Raw genomic sequence first — 12,048 nt, 5'->3', positions numbered from 1 at the left:
ACTTACCAGAAAGCAAAACTGCACAACATAGAATCACCTTTCAGAGCTGACCACCCATTTAAAAAAAAAATGTTTGTAAATCGATTGCTGTGACATTGCCAAACATTGAGTAACCTAAGGCATTAATCTTTGTGTTTTCTCATAACTGAGCTACTGTTGCCAGAGATGAGGCTTATGACTTTTTAGATGTTTCCTTTGTGTATTGCTGAGGAAATTGAACATGCTTCTGAAGGTGGGATTTGAACAGAGTACCTGGACAGTTTTAGAATGAATTTGGACTGATATTCTACAGATATTATTGATAAAAATTCTAATGAAAAATCATTCAGAAGTGAAAGTCCTGGTCGATATTATAATTGCAGAATTAAAGAGTCAAGTTGTCACTGCACAGTGCCGGATGCCATTTTGCCCAGGCTGGGGATCATGCCTGGAGGTGGCCTGCCCGTATTAGGTTGGGTGCAGGGAGCTCGAGGATCCCCAAAGGTTAAGTTGGGGTACGGTGGGGTTCGGGGTTGTGTCGGAGGAGAGACGGTGGGGGGGGGGGGGGGGGGGGGGGGGGGCGGTGGGGGGGGGGGGGGGGGGAGCGAGAGATTGGGGCACCATTTGTAAATGGCATCTCAAACTCTTCTTTTTAAAGAAATGTTTTACAGTACCCAATTCATTTTTTCTAATTAAGGGGGAATTTTGCCTGGCCAATCCACCTACCCTGCACAACTTTGGGTTGTGGGGGAGAAGTACACGCAAACATGAGGAGAATGTGTAAAGTCCACACGGACAGTGACCAAGAACCGGGATCGAACCTGGGACCTTGGCGCAGTGAGGCAGCAGTGCTAACCACTGCGCCACCGTGCTTCGAACTCTTCCTGCACTGAGGAGCTCCAGTCAGTGCACGAAATGCAGCTATGTGCGGCCTCGGCGAGGCATTCCCTGCTGAGGCCCCCAAAAAACAATAGAGTGCCGTTAGAAAATCCTGCTCAGAACAGGCTTTGCTTTTTTGGCTTAACTTTTTAAAATTAAATTTAGAGTACCCAATTATTTTCTTTTCCAATTAAGGGACAATTTAGCGTGGGCAATCCATCTAACCTCCACATCTTTGGGGTTGGGGGTGAAACCCACGCAGACACAGGGACAATGTTCAAACACCACACGGACAGTGACCCGGGGCCGGGATCGAACCCGGGTCCTCGGCGTTGTAGGCAGCAGTGCTAACCACTGCGCCACCGTGCCGTCCTTTTTTGGCTTAACTATGCCCAGCATCTCCATGGCCGGAATTGTTCTTTAGAAATGTAAGAGGCTTTGTGCAGTTACAGGAAGGGGGGCCATTAGAACCATTTTATTTGACAGATAAAGGGGAAGTGGTCCCGCCAACAGCAAACATCTGGCACCCGTCTCCTGGCTGCATGGATGGATTTGATGGGAAATCCCATTGACAGTGATGTGTGGGATACTCTGCTACACAGACGAACCAACACGGTTGCGAATGGTACAACTCAGTTTTATTACTAACATTTATTTACAGTGGTAAACTGGTTACTGAGGTTCGATCATAACCCTAGAATCTGTGGACCCATTCCTAACACTATCTTGGAGTGGCACTCAGCACATGGTGGATGTCTGAGTGGCTTGTTGTGAGCTCTGTGCCCTGAGCTGTCTCCTGCTGGAATGCCCAGGAAGTGTCATGTTCCCTGTTTTGTAGTGTGTATGCTCTTGCCTGTGATTGGCTGTGGTGTTGTGTGTGTGTTGATCGGTCCGTTGATCTGTCCATCAGTATGTATGTATGTTTGTACCACGATGTTTACCTGAATATCATGACATCCCCCCTTTTTTACAAGAACATGTGCCTATGTGGTTATAAATAGAGATGTACTGAGTGCAGCTGGATGTGTGTGTGTGCAATATCTACAGCACGTACATGGGGCTAAACTATATACAAGGGGCGATGTCGGGTGCGACATAGCAACGAGGTTGTACCATAAACAAAGTACGGGGAAATGTTGAACGACAAAACAAACTCCTGTAACGACAAGGAAGAACAGAAACATATTGACACAGTGGTATTATGAGTTCAATGTACAAACAGGTTCATAAGTCCAGTCTAGTAGGTGGGCGACGAATTCGGGTTGACCGCCTCAAGGGTGGGTCTGGATCCACTGGCTGAGGAATGGGCCTGGCCACGGGCGACGATGGAAGGGGCATGGTGGCAGGAAGCTCCACAAAGTCGATATCAGGAACAACAGGAGGGCGTGGTGCCGGTGTAAGTTCCCGTAGCGAGCGTGGAAGTAGGCGAAGAGCCCGGCGATTGCGCCTACGAATGGATCTATCAGGCATGCGAACCAGGAACGAGCGGGGAGCCACGCGTCGGAGAACTTCGGCAGGTGCTGACCAGCCACCTTCTGGTAGGTGGATGCGGACGTCGTCTCCAGGTGACAGGGCGGGAAGATCAGTTGCCCGTGTGTCATATGCCATCTTCTGGCGAATGCGCTGCTGTTGCATTCTGTGTAGTATCGGAGCATGTTTGGTTGTGGGTACCAGAATGGATGGCACAGTGGTCTTGAGGGCGCCATCCATCAACAGCTGGGCTGGTGAGAGGCCAGTGGCTAGTGGGGCCGAGCGATAGGCCAGCAGGGCTAGGCAGAAATCCAATCCGGCAGCAGCAGCCTTGCAGAGGAGCCGCTTGACGATGTGAACGCCCTTCTCCGCCTTTCCATTGGACTGGGGATGCAGAGGGCTGGACGTCACGTGTGTGAAGCCATACGAAGCAGCAAAGGACGACCATTCCTGGCTGGCAAAACAGGGCCCATTGTCCGACATGACAGTAATCGGAATGCCGTGGCGAGCGAAGGTGTCTTTGCAGGCCCTTATGACAGCGGACAATTTCAAATCGTGCAGGCGTATGACCTCTGGATAGTTGGAAAAGTAATCAATGATGATTACATAGTCCCTGCCAAGCACGTGAAAAAGGTCCACACCCACCTTCGCCCAGGGGGACGTCACCAGCTCATGGGGCTGAAGTGTCTCAGGCGGTTGAGCCGGTTGAAACCTTTGGCAGGTGGGGCAGTTGAGCACCATATTGGCAATGTCATCACTGATGCCCGGCCAGTATACCGCCTCTTGGGCCCTCCGTCTGCACTTCTCGACCCCCCAGATGGCCTTTGTGTAGTTGGTCGAGAACCAGCTTGTGCATGCTGTGCGGAATCGCAATCCGGTCCAGCTTTAGGAGGACACCATCAATGACGGCCAAGTCGTCTCGGACATTGTAGAACTGCGGGCACTGTCCTTTGAGCCACCCTCCCGTCATGTGGCGCATCACCCGTTGTAGAAGGGGGTCAGCCGCAGTCTCCCGGCGAATACGGGCCAGACTGGAGTCGTCAGCTGGCAGATTTGCCGATGTGAAGGCCACCTGCGCTTTGACCTGACAGACGAACCCCTCCGAATCAGGCGGTGTGCTCACTGCTCTAGATTGGGCATCCGCAATGATAAGGTCCTTTCCCAGGGCGTAGACCAGTTGGAAGTCATACCTCCCGAGTTGAAGTAGGATGCGCTGGAGGTGAGGGGTCATCTTGTTCAGGTCCTTATGTATGATGCTGACCAGGGGGCGATGGTCAGTCTCAACGGTAAACTGGGGGAGACCATACACGTAGTCATGGAACTTGTCTATTCCGGTCAGCAAACCCAGGCACTCCTTTTCAATCTGCGCGTAGCGCTGTTCTGTGGGGGTCATGGCCTGCGAGGCATAGGCGACCGGGGCCCATGACGCAGTGTCATCCCGCTGTAGGAGTACCGCCCCAATGCCGGACTGGCTGGCATCAGTCGAAATTTTAGTGTCACGAGATGTGTCGAGAAACGCCAATACCGGGGCTGTGGTGAACTTAATTTTGAGCTCCTCCCACTCCTTCCGCCTTTGCCATGGTCTCCACTATGGCGGAGGCGGAAGAGACCCCCTCTACTGCGCATGTGCGGGGATGCCGTGAGCGGCCGCTGACTCTCCCGCGCATGCGCCGCACGGCAAAGTCATTTCCGCGCCAGCTGGCGGGGCGGAAATCAGTCCAGTGCGGGCCTAGCCCCTCAAGGTGAGGGCTCGGCCCCTCAAGATGCGGAGGATTCCGAAACCTTTGGGGCGGCGCGATGCCGGACTGATTCGCACCGTTTTTGGCGCCGGTCGGCGGGCATCGCGCCGATTGCGGAGAATCCCGACCCTTATAGCGGGCCGCGCGGAAGGAGGTAAGCCCCCTCCAGATCGCAGCCGTCCGCCGATCGGAAGCCCCCAATCGCGGGCCTGGATCCCGTGGAGGCCCCCTCTGGAGTCAGATGCCCCCACCCCCCACCAGGACGTCTACCACGGCTGTGGGACTGACCTCCCGCCGGGTGGCAGCATATTGGAACCATGCTGGCGGGACTCAGCGGGAGTTCGGCCGGTCACCCGCGCCGAATCGTAGCAGGGGCCTATTTCAGCGTCCTCCGACCGGCGCCGCGGTTCTCCGACGAATCGGCAGCCCAGCGTCGAAGCGACATGGCAGGAATTTTCCACGCCCCGCCGATTCTCTGACCCGGCGCGGGCTCAGAGAATCACGCCCCAGGCCTTCCAACCTCCAGATTAAGCCTTGTCCATGCTTAAGATAAGAAAATACAAATTTTATAGAGCAGTCAAGTTGACGCAGGTATATATATATTTTTTCCTGTCCTCTGACCAGTAAAGAACTTAAGAACTCTTCATTCATTACGAGCTTGGCCTGTGTTGATTCAGGATTTCTGAAGTGTTGTTCATGTAGATATATTCCTGTAAGAAATATATGTAAAAACTTCAGTAAGAGTTCAACGAAATACCAAGTAATAGCTAACTGACAATGCTGCAATTGGGAGGCTGCAACAAGTTTGAAAACTAAGCTTTAGATTTTTTTATTATGGGTATTTAAGTCGCTTGATTAGTTCACAGCTTTAAAATTATTCTAGGCTATACTTTCAGAAATGTTTAGAGACCAGCTCACAGTTTTGCTTGTAAAACAGGTGCTTGTTGGATCACAGGAATATCAGCAAGCCATTCAAGTCCTTAGGCCTGTCCTTATTTGCGGTTGATCTGTATCTCAACTCCATTTGCCAACTTTGCTTCTCTGTCTCCGATACACTTACTTAATTATAATAATAATCTTTATTGTCACAAGTAGGCTTACATTAACACTGCAATGAAGTTACTGTGAAAAGCCCCTAGTCGCCACATTCCGGTACACAGAGGGAGAATTCAGAATGTCCAATTCATCTAACAAACACGTCTTTCAGGACTTGTGGGGGGAAACCGGAGCACCCGGAGGAAACCCATGCAGACACGGGGAGAACGTGCAGTCTCCGCACAGACAGTAGCCCAAGCCGGGAATCGAACTTGGGACCCAGGCGCTGTGGAGCATCAGTGCTACCCACTGCGTTACCACAATTAAGATCCAACATTCTCAGTTTTGACATTTGCAATTAGCCTGGCCTCACCAGCTTTACTGAGTCTTACAACACCAGGTTAAAGTCCAACAGGTTTGTTTCGATGTCACTAGCTTTCGGAGCGCTGCTCCTTCCTCAGGTGAATGAAGAGGTCTGTTCCAGAAACACATATATAGACAAATTCAAAGATGCCAAACAATGCTTGGAATGCGAGCATTAGCAGGTGATTAAATCTTTACAGATCCAGAGATGGGGTAACCCCAGGTTAAAGAGGTGTGAATTGTCTCAAGCCAGGACAGTTGGTAGGATTTCGCAGGCCAGATGGTGGGGGATGAATGTAATGTGACATGAATCCCAGGTCCCGGTTGAGGCCGCACTCATGTGTGCGGAACTTGGCTATAAGTTTCTGCTCGCCGATTCTGCGTTGTCGCGGGTCCTGAAGGCCGCCTTGGAGAACGCTTACCCGGAGATCAGAGGCTGAATGCCCTTGACTGCTGAAGTGTTCCCCGACTGGAAGGAAACATTCCTGCCTGGTGATTGTTGCGCGATGTCCGTTCATTCGTTGTCGCAGCGTCTGCATGGTCTCGCCAATGTACCACGCTTCGGGACATCATTTCCTGCAGCGTATGAGGTAGACAACGTTGGCCGAGTCGCACGAGTATGTACCGCGTACCTGGTGGGTGGTGTTCTCACGTGTAGTAGTGGTATCCATGTCGATGATCTGGCACGTCTTGCAGAGATTTCCATGACAGGGTTGTGTAGTGTCGTGGTCACTGTTCTGAAGACTGGGTAGTTTGCTGCAAACAATGGTTCGTTTGAGGTTGCGCGGTTGTTTGAAGGCAAGTAGTGGGGGTGTGGGGATGACCTTGGCAAGATGTTCATCGTCATCAATGACGTGTTGAAGGCTGTGAAGAAAACAACCGCGCAACCTCAAACGAACCATTGTTTGCAGCAAACTACCCAGTCTTCAGAACAGTGACCACGACACCACACAACCCTGCCATGGCAATCTCTGCAAGACGTGCCAGATCATCGACATGGATACCACTATTACACGTGAGAACACCACCCACCAGGTACGCGGTACATACTCGTGCGACTCGGCCAACGTTGTCTACCTCATACGCTGCAGGAAAGGATGTCCCGAAGCGTGGTACATTGGCGAGACCATGCAGACGCTGCGACAATGAATGAACGGACATCGCGCAACAATCACCAGGCAGGAATGTTCCCTTCCAGTCGGGGAACACTTCAGCAGTCAAGGGCATTCAGCCTCTGATCTCCGGGTAAGCGTTCTCCAAGGCGGCCTTCAGGACCCGCGACAACGCAGAATCGCCGAGCAGAAACTTATAGCCAAGTTCCGCACACATGAGTGCGGCCTCAACCGGGACCTGGGATTCATGTCACATTACATTCATCCCCCACCATCTGGCCTGCGAAATCCTACCAACTGTCCTGGCTTGAGACAATTCACACCTCTTTAACCTGGGGTTACCCCATCTCTGGATCTGTAAAGATTTAATCACCTGCTAATGCTCGCATTCCAAGCATTGTTTGGCATCTTTGAATTTGTCTATATATGTGTTTCTGGAACAGACCTCTTCATTCACCTGAGGAAGGAGCAGCGCTCCGAAAGCTAGTGACATCGAAACAAACCTGTTGGACTTTAACCTGGTGTTGTAAGACTTCGTACTGTGCTCACCCCAGTCCAACGCCGGCATCTTCACATCACAGCTTTACTGAGGGAGAGTTCCAAATTTCTACCACCCTTTGTGAGAATAAATGTCTCCTGATATCGCCACTGAGTGTCCTTGCGTCAGAGGCTAGTACACCCATCCTGGGTGTAATACGCATTGGAAACAAAATGGGACAGGATAGTATAACTGTTTGCTGATTTGATGTTGTTAGCTCTACTCCTCCCCAATGTTGAAAGTTACTATGATATGCTTTTTCTCTAGGGTGGGGTGGGATGGATTGGCAGCTATTCAGTTTTGGATTAAATTTTAGCTCTTGGCGCAGGCTGTAGCTGTGTCACCCTGAAAGATGTATGACTTGTGCTATCACCACACATTCCATCGGAAATAATTTGCAGTCTAATTACCAGGACTTTCTGTGGTGATTATATCACACATACTACAAACAGAACAAGCTTTGAGTCATTTTAAAAAAAAGATACGCCTAAGTTTATAGGTTGTGCTAAACAATGGCTAATAAAGTGAAAGACACCGTCTGAGAGAAGATTTACACATTTTAAGTCGTTTTTAATTTCTTCAGATTTACTAGCTGTCAGTTTTATGAACTAACAGTCATTTTGTTTTAATTCATTATACAGGCTGAACTCGACATAAAGGAAGCAAACTGAGCAAGTTAAAATGAGAAGTGATCAGGCTCTGAGAAGGTCACCTCATTTATCATTTTCAGTGTCATGCTCTCTAATTTTTAAGATAAAGCCATTGATTGAAAGCAATAATTAATTCTTGGTGCTGCAAAAATAAGTAATGGGACTTCAAACCGACAAAGTTATTTTTAATCACTGATTGTTACAATGCCATGAGTAATGACACAAAATAATTACTCACTCTACTTTACGGTGGATTGATGGATCTTAGGTTAATATTTCCTTTCAATAGGGCCATGCAAAATACTTGATAAGTAAAAAAAATGGCATTAATGTTTTAACAGTGTTCTTCATTCAACATGGCGGCACAGTGGTTAGCACGGCTGCCTCACAGCGCCAGGACCCGGATTCGTTTCTGGCCTTGGGTGACTGTCCGTGAGGAGTTTGCACGTTCTCCTCATGTCTGTGTGGGTTTCCTCCGCGTGGTCAGGTTTCCTCCCACAGTTCAAAGGTGTGTAGGTTAGGTGGATTGATTGGCCGTGCCAAATTGGCCCTTAGTATTCAAAAGGTTAGGTCGGGTTATGGGGCTAAGGCAGGGCAATGGACCTATGTAGGGTGCTCTTTCGGAGGGTCGGTGCAGACTCGATGGGCCAAAATGCCTCCTTTTGCACTGTAGGTATTCTGTGATTCTCACGTATCTTTAAAAAAAATTTTTTCCCCCAATTTAGCATTGCCAATCCACCTACTCTGCACATCTTTGGGTTGTGGGGGTGAGACCCACACAGACAATGTGCAAACTCCACACAGACAGTGACCCGGAGCCGAACCCAGGTCCTCGGCATCATGAGGCAGCAGTGCTAACCACTGCGCTACCTTGCCCCCCTGATTCTTATACATCTTACTCATTACTTACACTATCAGCATAGCAATATTCTGGAAAATTAATGAAATATAAAATACTATTGCACTGATCTTAAAGTGAGCATCTACCAGCGACTCCAAATTAGCTAATGTAGATTCAGTTACAGCAAACAAGGTGCAGCATATAATTTAGTCTAAGTCCTCTAACCAAACAGGAGTACCACTTTATAGTGCCAAAAGACAATCTGAATGGATTAATAATTTCATGGAGCACACAGCCTGAAACAGAATATATTCTGCTTTAAGACAATTGGAAAAACAGGGAAAACAGGGAACTGCAGAGTGTGGTGAACTCGGCCCAACGCATCACACAAGCTTGTCTTCCTCCCATTGATTCTGTTTACACCTCCTGCTGCCTCAGAAAGACAGACAGCATTGTCAAAAACCTCTCACACCCAGTCTTTACCCTCTTCCAGATCCTTCCATCAGTCAGAAGGTATAGAAGTCTGAAGGCCCACACATCCAGACATAGGAACAACTTCTTCCCCATGGCTACTAGACTCCTTAATGACTCTCCTTTGGACTGATCTGTTCACGACGCCCTATGCTGCTCTTGTTTGGCCCTTGTTTCACACTGTAACTAATCACTATTTGTTGGTGTACCATTGTCAATGTACTCTGTCGATTATTCTTTTGTCTACTATGTATGTACTACCAGGGGCTGGTTTAGCCTACTGGGCCAAATAGCTGGCTTGTAATGCAGGACAAGGCAGCAGCGCGGGTTCAATTCCTGTGCCAGTCTCCCGAATGTGGCAACTAGGGTTTTTTCACAGTAACTTCATTGAAGCATACTTGTGACAATAAGTGATTATTATTATTATTGTTACTGTGTACGTTCCATTGGCCAGAGAAAAATACTTTTCACTGTACTTCAGTACATGTGACAATAAATATCAATCAATCCGTCAATCGATCAATCAATCAGATGTATGAAAATGTATGCTTTTCCCAATGTTATTTGGAAAGGGGGGGGGGTGAAAAAGAAAATCCCTAAGTACAATGCTGAAGTTATATTTTAGAATAAAATAATTATATACCACCACAGGCCACTCTCCCTTTTGAGAGATGACTGGTGGTGATTTAACCTGAGGGTCCCCACACCTCAGATGAGGGGCAAGGTTGAGAAGGTGGGCCTTTGCTGGCACAGGAATTGAATCCACGTGGTTGGCATCTCCCCACATCATGAACCAGCTGTCCAGCCAACTAAGCTAACTGATACATTTTTTAAAATTTGAAATTTAACACATCCTTCAGGTAGTGGCCTGCTTATGTTCTCCTGGACTTTACTGGTGTTTTCAAGAGGTGAGTGGGAGGTGTTTAATTTGCCCATCTTGAAGCACCCTCTCTGAGCTTCATGTCTGAAGCTGCAGCTCCCTCACTACTGCAGGGCCTCCTAATGTCCTTCCAGCATCGGGAGCCCATCTACCATTCTTATTTCAACAGCGAGCGTGCCCTCTAGCCATTAATTGATTAAACCTACAAAAATTGTGTAAGGTGACTATTCCCAACATGGCGCAGGGTCAGTGCATTTGATCCTAATGCACTGTCCAGCCAATAATTTAGCTGAAAGGATAAAATTAAAGTTGAAGTGGAACAGAACGGACACAAAGAAAGTGGATGCCATCCAGAAGAGCTACAGGAATTAATTTCTTAGGGTTTCAAAGTTTTTTCTCAATTAGGTTTGATATTGCAGTAATGACATTTTTCCTGATAATTGAGTAGCTTAATTACTGAAGTACTGACAATTCCATTCCATGTTATCTAAGGAGTTGAAAACTTACAAAGTTGATTGACACATGGAGATAGAAATATGCTTGTACACGCTGATAGGTTAATGATGTAGATTATAAAGCTAGATTGAAGTTTGAGATTTTGATTGATTACCTGTGAAGCAAAGGAAACATTTCACACAGCTTTATCCATTTTGGAAGCTTTATCCATGTTATTCATTGCCATTTAAAGACTAACTAAGATAAAGAGTGTCTATGTTGCTACAACTTGCACTCTATTAAATGAAAACGATTAGTCGGCCAACTGGAGGCTGATTTTCGTCTTCCTAAAGTCATGTTTTTTTTGTTGGAACTAGGACTTGGAATCTAGACTTAAAATTGGATTGGAAAAATCTTTGCTCCGACGACATTTTGATTTGGGCCCCAAAATAGATGGCCCAAGGACATCCCAGAAACAGACAAGAAACTCATTACAATATTCCAATCTTAATCCTATGGTGTCCATGTCATTTTGATTGGTATATGTGCAGCTCATTATACCAAATTTGGAGCTCAACCAAACCAATGCCCCCAAAAGGGAGATCCATGTTGAGAAAAGAGATAATTGGTGTTTTATACTTTTTGGAGCTTTCTTTGAGCCAAACTGAGAATAATACAGGAACATAGAAACAGGAGTTGGCCATTCATCCCCTACAACTTGTTCTCCTATTCAATCAGATCATTCTTATCTGAACCTCAGCTCCATTTGCTTGCTTTGACTCAATAACCATGTCCCTTCTCAAATCACATTCCATAGCTCCTGTAACAGAACATCTGCCATCTATCTCTTCCGCTTCCAATTGGTTCATTCTGTTTGATCTACATCTCTCGGCCTTATTTGTTCCCTCCCAATTGCTCTAGGTATCCTTTCCGCAATTAGTTGACACTAGCCTATTTTCAATGCACTTTATCTGAATAGCTTCCCCTTGCCCTTAAATTCATTCTAATGTCATAGGAATTTAACTTGTTTCTTATCAACAACTCTCAAGTTAGAATTAATGAGCGTGATTCTCCGAAATGGAGGCAGAGTGTCCACGCCGTCATGAACGCCGTTGTGTTTCACGAAGGCGCAAAACGGGCACGGGCACTACTGATTCTGGTCCCCACACGGGGCCAGCACGGCGCTGGAGCGGTCCACGTTGCTCAAGCCTCCCTTCCCGGTGCCAACTGGGCGCCGCGGCAACCTGCGCATGCAGGCCACTCGGCCCATTAAGGCCGGAGAATCGGCGGCTCGGTCGCGAACAGAGGCCCGTGACCGGCACCGTGCCAAACGGGCCGGCGCAAATGGCACCGATTCTCCGCTCCTCGGAGAATCGCGTCCTGGCATCGGGGCGGCGTGGCGCGGTTGCGGCGATTCTCTGGCCCGGCGCGGGGCTCGGAGAATCCCACCCAATATGTTTAATCTGTTTCTCTCTCGTTGACCAAACATGAGGTACAGGAATTAATCATGGGAATACTACCCTGGAGACCTTTCATTTTAATCTAACTGCAAGATTTCTATCCTACGTTTCCCTGTGATACTTGTTCTTTTGTGAATCATGACTTCAAATTCCTCTTCCATTCCTCTGTTCAATTCATAGAATCCCTACAGTGCAG

The sequence above is a fragment of the Scyliorhinus torazame genome, chromosome 17 (assembly GCF_047496885.1).
Source record: "Scyliorhinus torazame isolate Kashiwa2021f chromosome 17, sScyTor2.1, whole genome shotgun sequence".
Lineage (NCBI taxonomy): Eukaryota > Metazoa > Chordata > Chondrichthyes > Carcharhiniformes > Scyliorhinidae > Scyliorhinus > Scyliorhinus torazame.
This window is presented reverse-complemented; position numbering follows the sequence as displayed.